The following is a 16,583-nucleotide window of genomic DNA, read 5'->3' on the forward strand; positions in this document are numbered from 1 at the left end:
CTAGTCTTCTTTGCCACAGAATCATTCCAGAGACTCCTCAGGGCCACAGCTTTCATCAGTCAGCCAGCTACCTCATGCTGCATTGCTCAGTTCTATATGCCTTTTCTCCAAAGAAACATAAAATATTCCCTTCTCTGAGCAAGAGACACAGAAACATCAAACCTTGACACTAAATGCTAAATAGTAGTTATGACATAGTCATAACATGATGTCAGATACAATGTGCTTACAGAGTTTTGTTATGACATAGTCATTACATGATATCAGATACAATTAGTAATGTACAGAGAATAAGTAAGGGAAGAGAGAAGGAAGGTGTTATGGAGGATGCTATTGTAGGTGGACTTTGGGTTGGTGAGGTAGTCTTGTAAGACTATGGGTTCTCTTTGTAGGCCTTGTTGAAGAGGTGTGTCTTCAAAGATTTGAAAAAGTTAGTTATTTCGTCAATAGCTTTCAGGGATGTGGGTAGTGCATTCCACAACTGCGTGCTTATGTAAGAGAAGGTGGTGGCATGTATCAGCTTGTATTTTAGTCCTTTACAGCTGGAGAACTGTATAGGAACTGAAAGTCCTACCATTTCCTAAACATGCAGGTGAACTTCGATGTCTCAGATATCATAACTGATATGCATTTATGCTACCCAGGATCCAGTTATAATGTTTATATCCTGTCCCAATCTGGAATATATGAGTGTTTTCAGAATCACCAAATCCTTAGGAGATTACTGTGTAGGTACTTCTATATCAAATAATCACTAAATAGTAATTATTCTGGACTCATTTGCTAAGGATATGAAAGTACCTAATTGGCCCTTAGATTCCTGTGTTTAGCCCTCGTTCCCAAATTACAGGAAAGGATAATCAGTGGAAGGCTGTACGGGCTAAACCTTCAGGAGGTGCTTCTCCCTGAACACTTTAAATCATATCTGTTCTATTATCACAGGAAGATATATACTCTGAATCAATTCGTAAAAGAAATTATATATTAAAATAAAAACCTTTTATTTTAGACACCAGCCAGATAAAGCTTATTACATAGCAATTTCATAAAACATATTCTGTAACAAACAATTGGATCTCTTCCTTCCTGTGAGGGAAACTAAAGCAAAACTACAGCAAGTCACTGATTGGCTTTACCAAAGTTCAAACCCCCTCTTTCTTTAGCCTTATTTTTATATTTTGGTTATGCATTATAGAATAAGGTGGGATCTATGCCTAATGTAGGCATAAGCATTTGCACCATATTTCCATTGGTCATGCCTAAATGTAGTTATGGTTCCCAGGTGTAAGCACTATTCTATAAACTGCGCCTAACTTTAAGCATAGTTTATAGAATAGCATTGAGTGGGTCTTTTTTTTGCGCCAATTTTTTTGGTACCATATATAGAATTTAGTTTGCAGTGTGTAGAAGAAATGAACTCATCCAGATATACTTTTCCTTCTGTGTAAGTGAACATTAATTAAATATGGCCCCATGTACAATATTATCCTTCCCCTCTCCCCCATTGTCTCAATATAATAGTGTGCCCATCATGTCTTTAATAACATTTTCCCTCAACCATGTGTCACTATCAGGCTTATTTTTGAAAGAGAAGGGCGCCTATCTTTCGATACAAATCGGGAGATGAGCATCCTTCTCTCAGGGTCACCCAAATCGGCATAATCGAAAGCCGATTTTGGGCGTCCTCAACTGCTTCCCGTCGTGGGGAAGACCAAAGTTCCCGGGGGCGTGTCGGAGGTGTAGCAAAGGCGGGGCTGGGGCGTGCCTAACAGATGGGCGTCCTTGAGTGATAATGGAAAAAAGAAGGGCATCCCTGATGAGCAGTTGACCGACTTTACTTGGTCAATATTTCCTTATGAACAAGCCTCAAAAACGTGCACGAACTGACCAGATGACCACCGGAGGGAATCAGGAATGACCTCCCCTGACCCCCCAGTGGTGACTAACCTTCACATTCTTCTTAGCCTTTCAATCCGGCCCTCCGCCAATTATATCACTCCCAGATGCCCGACAGAGAGCTCCTGTTTTGCCAGAAGCTGCATGGGAATCACGTTAAGAATCTCAATCCCAATCTTGTGTACTTGCCATTTGCAACCACCCCTTATGTGCATCATTACCCAGCGGTAATTGGGCAGTGCGGTTATTGCTGGGGTAGCGTGGGAGCCCTTACCACCACCTCAATGCATGGCGGTAAGTGGTCCCACCCCAAATGGTCACATGCAAGTGCTTCACTTGCCACACGTCCATTTCTTTAAAAAAAAAAAACCTCTGCTATTTACCTGCTGCAGTAAAAAGAGGCCTTGGCATGCATCAGAAACATGCACTGATGCCAGCACAGGTCCTCTTTTATCACAGCTTTGTAAAAAGACCCTACATTTTTGGTTCATTACAAGTAATATGGCGGCTGAAGAACTCAATTTTCCTCCCCCCTTCTCCTCCCTCCGGCTTTGAGAACCTCTGGCATGCTACGAAGCAGGGGCGTAGCTGCAGGCCCACCCAATCTCAGCTCAGGCCCATCTAGTCTGTCTCTGATCACCACCAATCAGGTGCCGGTCTTAGGCACCAGTTACCCTGCACCACCGCTGTAAGTTGCACTGGCATTAAAACTTCAGCCATGTGCAAGAGGAAACTTCCTGTGAGCCACCTGTGCATTACAGCTGAAATTATTGTTTGCTGCCACTCCTCTAGGAGACTGCACTTACCACAAGACACAATGAGCCAGTCCCAGGAGGAGCCAGTGCAGAAACTTGCAATTGGGGGAGTTCTGTTCAGCTGAACTAAGGCAGGCAGTAGTGCCAGGGCTGGGCTCCCGAGTACAACTTAGCCTGATGGTTCCCCTGCTCCCCATCCCATGCTGGTGCTGGTAGTGCTAGTACTGCTGCTGCCATAGGGCAAAGAAATCTGGGCAGTGGGCCATCGTCAGCTGGTGTGCTTCTGGGTGGGGGATTGGAAAGGGCAGGATAGATGCCAAAGCTTGCATGTTACCAGAGGTGTATGTTTCTTTCCATATTTTTTCTCATAAGCATTCCAAAACCACTTTGTAGGATCTAATTATTTTTATTGAAGGGAATATTTTTATTTTGTAGTTGCCTGGGTGTGTGTCGAAATGCATTTTGTTTCGAATTTAGTAATTGGAATATGCCACCCATTGGAAATGTTTATCTCCCCTATCCCTACTCAACATCTGGTATCTTTAGTTTCTGTTTTTCTATATTGCTGTACACGCATAGTTTGACTGCTCACGTTTTTCTGATTTTTTTTTTTTTTTTGCTTAATCTCTACACATCTCTCTTTGACTCCTTCCTCCCCCAGGTTGATAATGAGTGATTCAGAGTCATTTGAAAATATTGAACATCCATGGCCATATTTCATCAATTTTTATGTTGAAAAGTATAGATGAAAATACTGTTGTCCTCATGTGCTTATTATGTACAGTCAAATACATAGAATGTCGAGCATTTGCTAATTCACCATCAAGTTTGAAAAAAACATGTGTACAGAGTGCATCCTAACCAAGTGGGAACATATGAAAAATGAACATCGATTGCAAAAAAGTGGAAGCAAGAAGTAAAATATGATTCCTCAGTAAACGAATGAAGCAGCAAAAACTGGTACAAAAGCGAGGGTTCCAAGTACACGAAGAAACTAGAGCAGAACAAAAAGCACAAGTGGATCTCCAGGAACAGGAGGGAAAGAATGTTTTACTGAAAGGATCTGACAAGGGCCATGTTTTGGCGACCAAGCGCCTGCATCAGAGGTCTAGCAAAATATAAAAAGAGGGTGCAGCTAGTTCGATATTGACTGGTTCAGAGGGGTGGGTGGGGGTTTTGGGTAAAGCAATATGATTATGTATTGTTAATAAGGGACATTTTTACTAAGCTGTGTAGGCGCCTATGCATGCCCAATGAGTGTCAATTTGGAATTACTGCCTGGCTACCGCATGGCCTCAGCGGTAATTCCATTTTTTACGTGCATGTATTAGGCGCTAGAAAATAATTTTTATTTTCTGGCATGCGGTTCTAACCAGGCAGTAAAAGGTATTGTATGCACATAGATCATTACCACCCGGTTAACTTGTGAGACCTTACCACTAAGTCAATGGGTGGCGGTAAGGTCTCAAACCCAAAATGGACGCACGTCAACTTTCATTTTGCTGCATGTCCACTTTCAGCCAAAATGAAACAAGGCATTTTTTACAGGCACATTGAAAAATGGATCTGTGCACGTCCAAAACACGCGCCTACTCTAACGCAGGCCATTTTTCAGCACACCTTAGTAAAAGGGAAGGGAAAGGGAAATGGGACTTGATATACTGCCTTTCTGAGATTTTTGCAACTACATTCAAAGTGGTTTACATATATACAGTTACTTATTTTGTACCAGGAGCAATGGAGGGTTAAGTGACTTGCCCACAGTCACAAGGAGCTGCAGTGGGAATCGAACTCAGTTCCCCAGGATCAAAGTCCACTGCACTAAATGATATTTGTTTACACAATAAAGCTGTGGCCAGTGTATTTGCCACTATTTAGAGGTGTTATGAATTATTTATTAATTGTTTGGAATTATAAAGAGGGTGAGAGGCTGTGCAAGTGCCAGTGTTAGAAAGGTTCCCTCTTTATCATTTTCCCTAAAAGTTGGTAGACACTTTTAATAAGTATGTGTGTGTCCATATAGACAATCAATTGTCTTTTTAAAATGTTTCACCTGTTGTCAAAACGTTCTTGATTGGCCAGTTTTTACATTTGTTAAGGGTTTGATTTAAATTTTAATTGATGTTAATTTACAATGTTCACTGCTGTGATACAACCACCATTAGCGGTATATCAAATTTAATAAACACACACACACACACACACATAAATATTTGTAGTTGCAGTACTTTTTATTCAAATAGTATTATATTAGGCATTTAGGGGCCTGATCTGGTGTAGGCACGTGTATTGGACGTGCACAGTTCCAATTTTCAGCATGTCTGCTAAAAAGGCCTTCTTTTTGCTGAAAATGGATGTATGGCAAAATAAAAGTCAGCACACGTCCATTTTGGGCCAATGACTTAGCTGTAAGGTCTCATGTGTTAACCGGACGGTAATTGTCAGAGCACGTACACTGATGATTACTGCCCAGTTAGCACCACATGGTAGAAAATAGAAATTATTTTCTGCTGCATGTTTTGGATGCACATCAGAATTAGAATAACTGCCTGGGGCACACGGTAGCCGAGCAGTAGTTCTAATCAGGTACGTAGCCAGACTTCGGCGGGAGGGGGATCCAGAGCCTGAGGTGAGGGGGCACATTTTAGCCCCCCCCCCCGGCGCCTCCGACCCCCCGCAACCAACTTTGACCCCCCCCTGGCGCCAACCCGCCGTCGCCAACCCACCATCACCTACCTTTGCTGGCGGGGGGGACCCCAACCCCCGCCAGCCGAGGTCCTCTTCTTCCCAATCCCGCGCAAGGCTTCGTTCTAGTCTGTGCAGGACGTCAGACTAGAACAAAACCTTGCGCGAGATTGGAAAGAAGAGGACCTTGGCTCGGGTGGTGGGGGTTGGGGTCCCCCGCCAGCAAAGGTAGGCGACGGTGAGTTGGTGATGGCGGGTTGGCGTTGGGAAGGGGAGTCAAGAGGTTCGTTGGCAGGGGGTCCAGGGGCAAATCTACGGGGGCCCAGGCCCCCATGGCCCCATACTGGCTACGCCACTGGTTCTAATTTGACATGCATTGTATGCACGTAGGTGCCTATGAATCTTAGTAAAAGGGCTCCTTACTTTTTATTTTTACTTGAGTAAATTTTAAATGTGTTTTTCATTGTAATTTTTACTTTTACTGAACTGATTACTCCCTTACATTTTTTGAATATTGTTGTGAAAAGAGATTATTAAAGTGTGCTTGAGAGAGATATTTTTGTCTATTAGATTGTAAGCTCTTTGAGCAGGGACTGTCTTTCTTCTATGTTTGTGAAGCACTACGTACGCTTTGTAGCGCTATAGAAATGCTAAATAGTAATAGTAGTAAGTTATAAGAATAACCACAGAGTAGAGGCAGGTACTGTAGGGTGAATACTATAGGGGAAAAAAGTTGAAAACCAAACACAAATCACATATCAAACATATAAATGGCGAATGTCGTATTCACTCGCAAATGCGCAGTAGAGACCCTCTCTGCCCCGTCCCCGCGTCAATACGTGATGACGGGGGCGGAACAGAGAGGGTCTCTACTGCGCATTTGCGAGGGATGAAATTGCCGTCGCTAACGCTCCCTCCAACCGGAGTCGCCGCTGCCACCCACCCTCCACCCGGCCGGGCCCTCGCTCCGCTATTGAAACAGCGAGGGAACGCAGCACACAGCTCTGCTGAGCTGCCGTCCTTCCTTCTTCTTCTCTGCCTGTGTCCCGCCCTCGACGACGTTACATCACACGAGGGCGGGACACAGGCAGAGAAGAAGAAGGAAGGCCGACGGCAGCTCAGCAGAGCAGAGCTGTGTGCTGCGTTCCCTCGCTGTTTCAATAGCGGAGCGAGGGCCCGGCCGGGTGGAGGGGTGGTGGCGAGCTCGGTGGTGGGGGGGGGGGGGGCCTTGCAGCGGCGACGGGAAGGGGCTTTCAACCCCCCCTTTCCTATACTAGCCCGTTTTTACGGGCTCAACGGCTAGTGTATTATAAACAGACAAAAACATCTCACTTATTAAAACAAAATAAAACTCAAAATGTCTATGTTTCAGTGAGCTGCCTACATCAGGGGTGTACAGCATATAGTAAACACGAAACGTAAAATATAGTACAGTAGTGGATAAATACATAGATGAAAAGTCTTTCAAGAGTGACAAATTCCTTGGCGAGCTATAAATAAATAATTAGTAATACATAATAAATGAGAACCTACAAACTTCTCTCTTCATAAAAAAGGCACATGTACTTGTTAAAAAGAACTATATCACATCACATTCATTACTAGCAAGTAAGAGAAGGGATTTCTCAAAAATTTGGAGAAAAGACCTCAGTTAGTCCTGAAAGTTCAAGCTTCAATATGCAGAAAACATGCTTTATCAGGACACACATTAGTGGTCATTAAAAAAATCCCATCTTACAACCAGAAACATTTTCTTCAAATTTTTAATTTTTATATATTTTACATATAAATAGAAAAATCACAAGTACTTAGCTTGATTTAAAGAACTGCATGGGAGTATTCCACAGATATACTTCTCTTCTTGGAAATGGAAAAAAAAACTCAAAACAATCACAATGGCAGTTAGGAGACCAAACTTTTTTCAGTTTCAGACTTCACACTGGTAATTACACATTCCCTACAGAGGTCCTGTTTCGCTGAAGTTGCATCAGGGGAATCAAAGTCCAAACTTTCACAGCACTGCCATGCTCAGCATTAAAAAAACAAACAACAACACCCCCCCAACCCCTCCCCCCCATACACTTATTAACCAAATAAATCACGTGATTTTGAACTACCCACAGCGTTACCAATTATTTATTTATAAGTTGCCAAGGAATTGTTCATACTGGAAATACTAATTATCTATTTATTTATCTACTAAGTTTAATTTCTCTATATTGTATACCCCTGATGCAGGTGGCTCACTGAAACATTGCTACATTGGGTTTTATTTTCTTTTAACAAGGATAGTTACACATTACTGTGCTCTAAGCCTCCTCTCTACAACCTCCCATAACAATGCACATCCTTCTATCTATACATGAATGACTTTGCAAACAAGATTACACTTGCAAAAATAAATAGTGCAAGCAATCAAATTCGTGAATACATATGTACCCTCGTTTGCTGCTTCTCAATGTGTAATTTTGTATTTGCAAAGCCATTCACAAAAATTATGCAGGACCTCTAATATGCTAAAGAGAGCGAGAGAACAAGAGAGAGAGAGAGAGACAGAGATGAGATGTGGGACTTTAATGAAAACAAAATATCCATGAATCCAATTACATACTTAAACGGACTGGTATTATTAGAAAAATTTCTCATGGCACCATCTATTTCATCAAAGAACATTACTGGTTAGCTCATCAGTCTCTAAGGAAGAAGACCTTAGATGGAGCAAAGTCTTCAATAGCACATTAACTCGGAACAAGTGGGCTGACTTGCTAGACTAAAAGGCCCTTATCTTCTGAAAACTACTGTGTTGCTATTTAAGATCAAGTACCGCCACTGAAACAGAGAGCCTTGCTATTCTCAGTGGGTGGAAAAAGCCATGCCAAAGCTAGCAAACCTTGTTACTACTGCGAAGGAACGTATCAACAGACCTGAGTATTCAAACAAAAGACTCACTGTAGTGGTGGGAAAATGAGCTACTTTGCTCCAGTCAGCCAAAGCAAGTTATACTTTCCCAGAGCACAGTATGTAACCAACCACAATACTGGAGCAGCTGTGGAGAACATATGCTTGGTGGAAAATGCAACATTCCTGTTCACAGTAAATATCACATGTAGTAAAGTCGGTTATAAGCTCATTCTTTAAGGAACTTCAGAGTTCCAGTAGCTGTAAAGGTCCTGCAAAACACTAGATTTGGCTACTAAAAAAAGAGTATATATATTTTTAAGAATGCAGGTCTCTTCAAATTTCTTTTGAGAAGAAATTGACATCTTTATAATTTATCGTAACTAGGGCAAGATATTTAGGGGCCCTTTTTCTAAAGGGTGTTAAACACTCACCCCCTAATTCTATAAAAGATCATTGCCTACATTAGGTGATGATAGCAATTTAGGCGCCAAAAATGCTATTTGCAATTCTATAAGGAGCCACAGTGCCTAATTTTCAGCACATTACTTGGCAACCGCAGGTATTTTTATGGGTCAAAAAAAAAAGTGGTGACTGAGTGTTCCTTGATTTTCCACACGGAAAGCGTATTCAGCAAATGGCACGGAGGCCAATGATCCATGGCAAGTTTTGCACCTGCTATAAATAGTGCTCAAATTTAGCCATGTTTGTCTTTTGGGACTCAAGAGTGTGTTGGCATGTTCTACTGTATTTCTGGTGATAATTTGTGATATTGGTGTGTGCCTTGACCCTCTCTTAAACCCTCCTCCCCTGCACTCTTTCCTTTTTACTCCTACTTCTTCCTTCCTACTCTGTCTTTTCCCACCTCACGTTGCATTGCACAGTTCCTTGGCTGTTTTTTGAAGCGGGATACTCAGTACATTATATTCTCCATGGGAGGCAGAACAACAGGGGACTATGACAGCCTTCAGTGAGGTGTCAGTCCTGGGAGTCATAGATGGTATCCACATTGCCCTCAGACCACCATCAGGCAGTGAGGCAGCATATTGGAACAGAAAGTCATATAATTCCTTAAATATGCAAGTGGTGTATGATGCATCCCAGAGAATAACAGATGTCTCTGCAAATTACCCTGGTTCCTGCTATGATGCATATGAATTCATCCAGTCAGGCATCCTTGAGACATTTCAGAGTGGATGGCTGCTAGGTGAGACCCTCAGTACAACCTACAACTTTCAAAGCACTTACCAATTTTACTCTGTTTCCTCCTACAGGTACATGGCCACCTATGCCCCTGAGGTCTGGAGGATAATAACAACACTCTGTGGATATGCTCATGCATGCAACAGAGGTGTGTGCAAACTCTCTAACATCTTTCTTCCTCACTTCCATGCACGTGACCGTGGTTATTCACTCAAACAATGGTTTATGATGCCTATTGTGTGCATGCAGGAAGCAGCAGAAGAGAGGTATAACGATGCCCAGAGTCAGACATGGGCTGTTATAGAGAGGACATTTGGACTACAGAAGACAAGGTTCCAGTGCTTGATTGATCTGGGGAGATGGAGATGTTGTACCTGCCCTCAAAAGTATGTGATATTTTTACAGCATGCTGCATAACCTAGCACTGAGCTGCCACATGCCAGAGCCAGAGGAAGGGGCAATAGAAGACACTGATAATGAAAATGATGGAGATGAGTTACCCAGTAGAGTAGCCAGGTTGAGGGTCACTCATCTGAGCTGCAAAAACCTGAGGGAGGAATACAGTATAGGGGTGAATTACTTCAGTGCAAGAAAAAAGAGCGTGGTCTTGGGGGTGATCATATATCATTATCTTAAGGTGGTCAAACAGGTAGAAAAGGTGATGGCAAAAATCAGAATGATGCTTGGGTACATAGGGAGAGGAATTGCCAGCAGGATAAAATATGTGATAGTGGCAGAGGGGAGACATGATAGAGACATAAATGCACAGGAGATGAGACTCTCTCAAATGAAAGGAACCTCTGGAATGAGGGGGCATAGAATGAAGGAGAAGGGGGATAGACTCAGAAGTAATCTAAAGAAATACTTTTTTATATAAAGGGTGATAGATGCATGGAACAGCACAGAAAAGCACAGGTATAGGGACGGATTCTATATAAGGCACCTAAAATATCTGCGGCAGTAAACATTTTCATCTATGCATATTCTATAAGTGGCGCCTATACACACGGTATATAGAATATACTTAGTTGATATCTCAGTGCTTAAAACTACATGCTTCCACTTATACCAACGAAAATGTAGCATAAATCCCTGCGCATAAATTTATACAGACTGGGCCATATTCTATAACTAAACTCATAAATTTTGGAACACCCACAAAATGCCCACTTCACCCACCCATAGCCATGTCCCTTTTGAACTGTGCGTATTAGAATTTAGGTGCAGTTCATTACAAAATACCCTTAGTGAGTTGTGCGCATACATTGCCAATTAGTAGAAACATAGAAACATGACGGCAGATAAAGGCCATATGACCCATCCAGTCTGCCCATCCTCTGTAACCCCTAATTCTTCCTGTTCCTAAGCGATCCCATGTGCTTATCCCATGCCTTTTTAAATTCTGGAACAGTCCTCGACTCCACCACCTCCACCGGGAGGCCATTCCACGCCTCTACCACCCTTTCTGTGAAATAATACTTCCTCAGGTTGCTCCTAAGCCTATTCCCTCTCAACTTTGTTATATGCCCCCTCGTTCCAGAGCTCTCCTTCATTTGAGAAGGGCTCTCTTCCTGTACATAAATGCCCTTGAGATATTTAAACGTTTCTATCATGTCTCCTCTCTCCCTCCTCTCTTCAGTGCTGCGTAACCCTGGTAGCGCTTTATAAATGTTAAGAAGTAGTAGTCTTCCAGCGTATACATGTTGAGATTCATAAGCCTGTCCCTATAATTTTTGCATTCAAGACCACTTGCTAATTTCGTAGCCGCCCTCTGGACCGACTCCATCCTGTTTATATCTTTCCATAGTGTTCATTATTGCTTCTTAAGTGCTGTTAACAACGCTGATTAACTTGTTAAGCCAATTAAGTTACATGGATAGATATAGAATACAACTGGATTTTGGTGCGCTATATAGAATTTGGCAGATCCAAGATGAGTTGGGGAACTGAGGCACCAAATAGGTGATCTTCGCACTCATCCTGACTGCCTGGAGGAAAAAGCAGAAGCCAAATCAGAAGCACTTGTGGTGACACAGAAGCAATGAAGGCCTTAGCAACTTTAAGAGCACAGCATTAAACATTTGAGCAACTGCAAGAGAAGGAATAATTTACATTTTATTGGCAAGGCAGAGAGAGTGAAGGGTGAAGATACATTACATTCAAGTTATGAGAAGAACATTACAAATACATATTTCTCAGAAAAAAATGAGACTGGTCAAAAATGTAGCCTCTCACATTTTTACTCTGAGCAAGGGTTAATCTACTTGTTGCATTCTAGAGGAGGTGTGTTAAAGTAACTGATAATGTAAGTTATTCAATCTTTGAAAGTTGAGGTCGGAGGTACTGTCAATCCTAATAATGAAAACTATAGGAGTCCTTTTACCAAGCTGCAGTGTTATTGGTACGCGCTGAGGCCCACTTTTACAGCAGTGGGTAAAAGGCTGTCTTTTTTTTTAACCACTTGCAGCATGGCCATTTCGGGGGGGGGGGGGGGAGCACTTACTGCCGCTCATTGAGGTGGCGGTAAGAGCTCCCGTGCTAACCTGGTGGTAACCGGGCAGCGCACAGCACTGCTGATTACCGCCGGGTAAACACCAGCGCTACAAAAATAAAAATATTTGGAAGTGGCATGCACTGGGGGTGGGAACTACCGCTGGGCTGCTGCAGTAGACTGGCAGTAGTTCTGGATTAGCGAGTGGTAAACCTGCTTTGGGCTTACCGCTGCTTCATAAAAGACCCCCATAGTGGGCTATGGCTCCTATGAACTCTGAATAACTATCATAAGATCATTCTAAATAACCTTAATGTTTGAAAACAGCAGAAATAGTAGTTTAATATCCTCTGTAATGATATACAAAGTTGAAGAACCCTCATGTTGAACTGAACCAATTTGTTTTAAAAAGGAAAGGTATGAGCTTGATTTCTGTCTGGGAAACGTTTCTCTGTTCAAAGTGATATGCTTGGTTTAACATGCTCTGTGTGTCATTTTTACCTTGTTCTAAATGTATGTTTTCTAGAGGACACCTATATATTATATAAAAGATAATGAGGAAAAGTAAGATGATATATTCTACAGTTCATCATGTGGATCATCCTAAAAGCCTGCATAAATTACATTTAAAAGAAACTCTGAAATGGATAGCACTTTCCAACTTCAGGAACTTTTTTTTTAGGTAGGATGTAATTTTATCATTCAACTGAGACAGAAATTACCAGCCAAAACTATTTCCAAGTCTTCTATGTAGGTAACTCAAGCTCATAAAATCCCAGAAACTTGGTTCATAAATACAAAGAGTATTATGAGTATTAGCTAGACATTATCAAATAAAATATCACACTTTGATACTGAAATCCTGACATTTAATACACTTACAGGCTTTGTTTTACGTCTCCAAAAATGTGGTGATCATAAAAATTGTAGCAAAAAGCTTGAAGTATCAGGGTCCTGAAAATGGACTGGATCCCTGCCTAAATTAGCTGTTCTCCTGCATGTACTGCTTTCTGGACACCATAGATATTCACAAATCTCTTAAACATCTGGCAGCAGAGCATTAAGAAGCGGGAAGTCAGAAAAATAAGCTCAGGATTTAACTGGCTAATGGCCCTACAGGCAGCTACAGATGAGAGAACTATGAGATTTGTAAAGTGAGGGAATGAGGGAACATTTGTAATACACATGTAACCCTGGTCTTATCAGTCACCAGCTGGCTCATTGCGGGTCAGGGCCACAAAGAATAACAAGGTCTCACAATTCTTTAAAAGCACTGCAGCTTTCCTGGTCACACACACTGAACTGGGTACAGGCCGGGACCGGACAAGAATCCAGAAGGCCGTAGGGTTTTGAGCTAGCCTTTGCTTCTCTTTTACTCTCTTCTCTTTCCTCTACCAGTCTGGGAGCAAATAAGTTAAGCAAAATAACCAAACTTTACTGAATATTCTGCAACAGGCAATTTAAATCTTCTTTGAAGTAAATAGTCAATTTTCAATCCAACTTGATAGCAGATACAGACTGTAAATCCAGAGCAAGTTTAGGGATTAAGGTGAATCTTCTCAAACGAAATGTATAATCCTACAGTATGTAAATATTTACAACTCTTCCTGTCCAAACCCATCTCTTCTGGGTGTAACAGTCTAAGGCTGTGCCTGCAGCACTTGTGCAACAACAGATCTTCCTCTGGATCAGACCTCCCTGGCTGTCCATACTCTCCCCCAAAGGAGCACCTCTCTGGGCTACCACTATTTCCAAACTGGAACACTGCTCCACCTCTCAGGGTTAATGCTTTACTGGCAGAAACCTTTCTCTTTGGTCAGCCTTAGTTTCTTGAACCCATTCCGCACACCCCCCTCTCCTCAAGGGTCCTGGCGGAGGTAGAGACAACCAAAGACCTTATGAAAACCCCAACACAGTGGCGTAGGAAGGGGGGCGGGAGGGGCGGTCCGCCCCGGATGCACGCGCTCGGGGGGTGCCGGTCCCGCTGGTTCCCTGCTCCCTCTGCCCCGGAACAGGTTACTTCCTGTTCCGGGGCAGAGAGAGCAGGGAACCAGCGGGGCCGACGCAGCTCCGAGTGACGTGCACTTGGGGCGGATCGGCCCTCCTGCAGGTAAGAATGCGGTCCGGGGGGGCGGGGTTTGCTCCGGAGGGGGGGTGCGCCGCAGAGAGGGGGGGGTCGCGCCGTGCTGCACCCGGGGGGGGTGCGCAGCGGCGACCCGCCCCGGGTGTCATTAGCCCTCGCTACGGCACTGCCCCAACAACATTATTTATTGACTCCTAACTCCTCTCCTGTGCCCGTTGTCATTCAACAGCCAAAACTATTTCCCTCTGCAACTTACACAGGAACCTAACCCCTTGGCCTGGACCCTTTTCCACCCACAACCACAGAGCCCTCCCCCCTCAGTAACTCTGAAGAGTTCTTTCATGATCTTTTTTTAGTAATCATCATTATAACGGGGGATTATACACAGGAAGGTTAAACTTTTTAATTAGCCATTTAATTAATCTTAAGAGTATGCGTGTTAAGAAAAGCATTTGCTGCCAGGATGTGGTATTTTATGAAGAATAACTGTCGGTGGTTACTACTTCATAGATTCGCCATTTAAATTCCACCAAGCTGCAAACATCAGCATAAATAGGGGAGCTCATGATCTGGAGGTAGTTCAGAGCTTGGTTTGAGATCTTTTCTCAAGGGGTCTCTCAGGGGAGGGGGAGGAGGATTGGGATTAGAGAGCGGCATGGGAAAGAGGTTCGTAGGAATTCCGCAGAACACACAGGGTTCCCGCGGGGATGGAAGCAGTTCTGTGGGGTTCCCATAGGGCCAAAAGTAGTTCCTATGGGGTTCTTGTGGGGACAGAAACAATTCCTGCAGGGTTCCCGTGGAACTGTAAACTGCACCAGTCTCTCACCTACTGAGTTCCAATTTCTTTGAATGCTTTCTCCTCCTCCTTGCTTTAACAGCACAGATACGGAAATTCTTCCATTAAGGAGGTGGTAGATACACAAATGGTGATGGAATTCAAAAAGGCATGGGATGAACACAGAGGATCTCTAATTAGAAAATGGAAGTTATAAAAAACCTAAGCTTAAATGACTGCTTGTGTGTGTGAATGTGTCGAGTGATGTTTTGATGGTGACTCCGTCTGTGATGAACTAGGGCTGATACAGGGCAGACTTGTATGGTCTGTGTCTCATATATGGCAATCTGGTTTAGGATGGGCTGGAAAGGGTTTAGACAGCAATGTCAGAGGCTGGAACATGAGGACAGTGCTGGACAGATTTTTACAGTCTGTGTCCTGCAAATGAGAAGATGAATAGGCTGGAATGGGCTTCGATGGCAACCCCAGCAGTTGGAACACAAGGATAGGGCAGTGCTGACTTCTATGGTCTATGTCCCAGAAACACCAAAGAAATACCATAATCAAGTATATAATATCACATTCATTGTTGATTTAATCATGAATTGAGAATGAATGTGACTATTGGGCACACTAGATGGACCGTTCAGATTTTTTCTGCCATCACTTACTATGTTACTATTAATCCTCTCTGCTCCCGGGCTTATGTGCAGATCTCAGCTTTGACACAGGCATGAGCATCAGATGTCACCTGACCTACTGCCATGTGCATGTGGCGACCTCTCAGCACACAGTGTCAGTGAATCAGGGACAAGTCTTATATGTGCGCACCAGAGTGTTCAAAGTTCCAACTTCCGTTCCTTCCTTGCCTACAGGGCTGCGGCTCAAACTCAGAGAAACCGAGAGAGCTGACCGGAATTTATTTTTTTAAATGTACCATTACATTTTTGCGGGACTGTGTGAGGACTGGTTAAATTCTTGCACGTATGGGTGGTGATGGGTTAAATTCTTGCGGGGATGGGTGGGGACAGGTTAAATTCTTGTGGGATGGGTGGGGATGGGTAATATTCCAGTGGGGATGGGTGGGAATGGGTAAGATTCCAGCAGGGATGGGTGTGGATGGGTAAGATTTCTGTCCCCATGCAACTCTCTTATTGGGATTTAGCTCACACCTTTCTCAGTAGTTCAACATGAATTACATTTGAGTACAGTGGCTATTTTCCTACCCCTGGAGGGTTTGCAGTCTCTGCACCTGAGGCAATTGAAGGTTAAGTGATTCATCCAGCATCAAATGGACTACCAGCATGTTTGCACCTTGCTTCCCTGGTGTTCAGCCCACTTCTCTTAGACTATTCCTCCACTTCAATAGGCTTTATGGAACTGATGAGTTCCTGCTTTTACAGGAAAATTAGTGCAAACCATGGAGCTGCAGTAGCTTGATTTTGCTAATACATGGCAATAAACAGCAATGAAATATGATTCAGTTAGAATGCTCTCAGATTTCTAGTGTCTGTATGTCTTTCATCTTTCCAAAAGCTGATTTCATTAGATTTCTGTTTCCTCTACAATAGGGAATTGATTGAGAAGAGATTTCACTTCCAACTGCTTATCATCCCTACATGGGAATTTCTTTTAAAATAGAGACAGTGTTTTGTGGACTTTTTTCTTGATCATTTGAGTAACATGAACTAATTCCTATATGTGATATAATTGCATATTTTGCAATAGAATTAGATCCATTCTTCCAGTGATATCTTTGTCAAACTCAGATTTTGCACAGGCATCCACTGAAATGTG

The sequence above is a fragment of the Microcaecilia unicolor genome, chromosome 3 (genome assembly GCF_901765095.1).
Source record: "Microcaecilia unicolor chromosome 3, aMicUni1.1, whole genome shotgun sequence".
Lineage (NCBI taxonomy): Eukaryota > Metazoa > Chordata > Amphibia > Gymnophiona > Siphonopidae > Microcaecilia > Microcaecilia unicolor.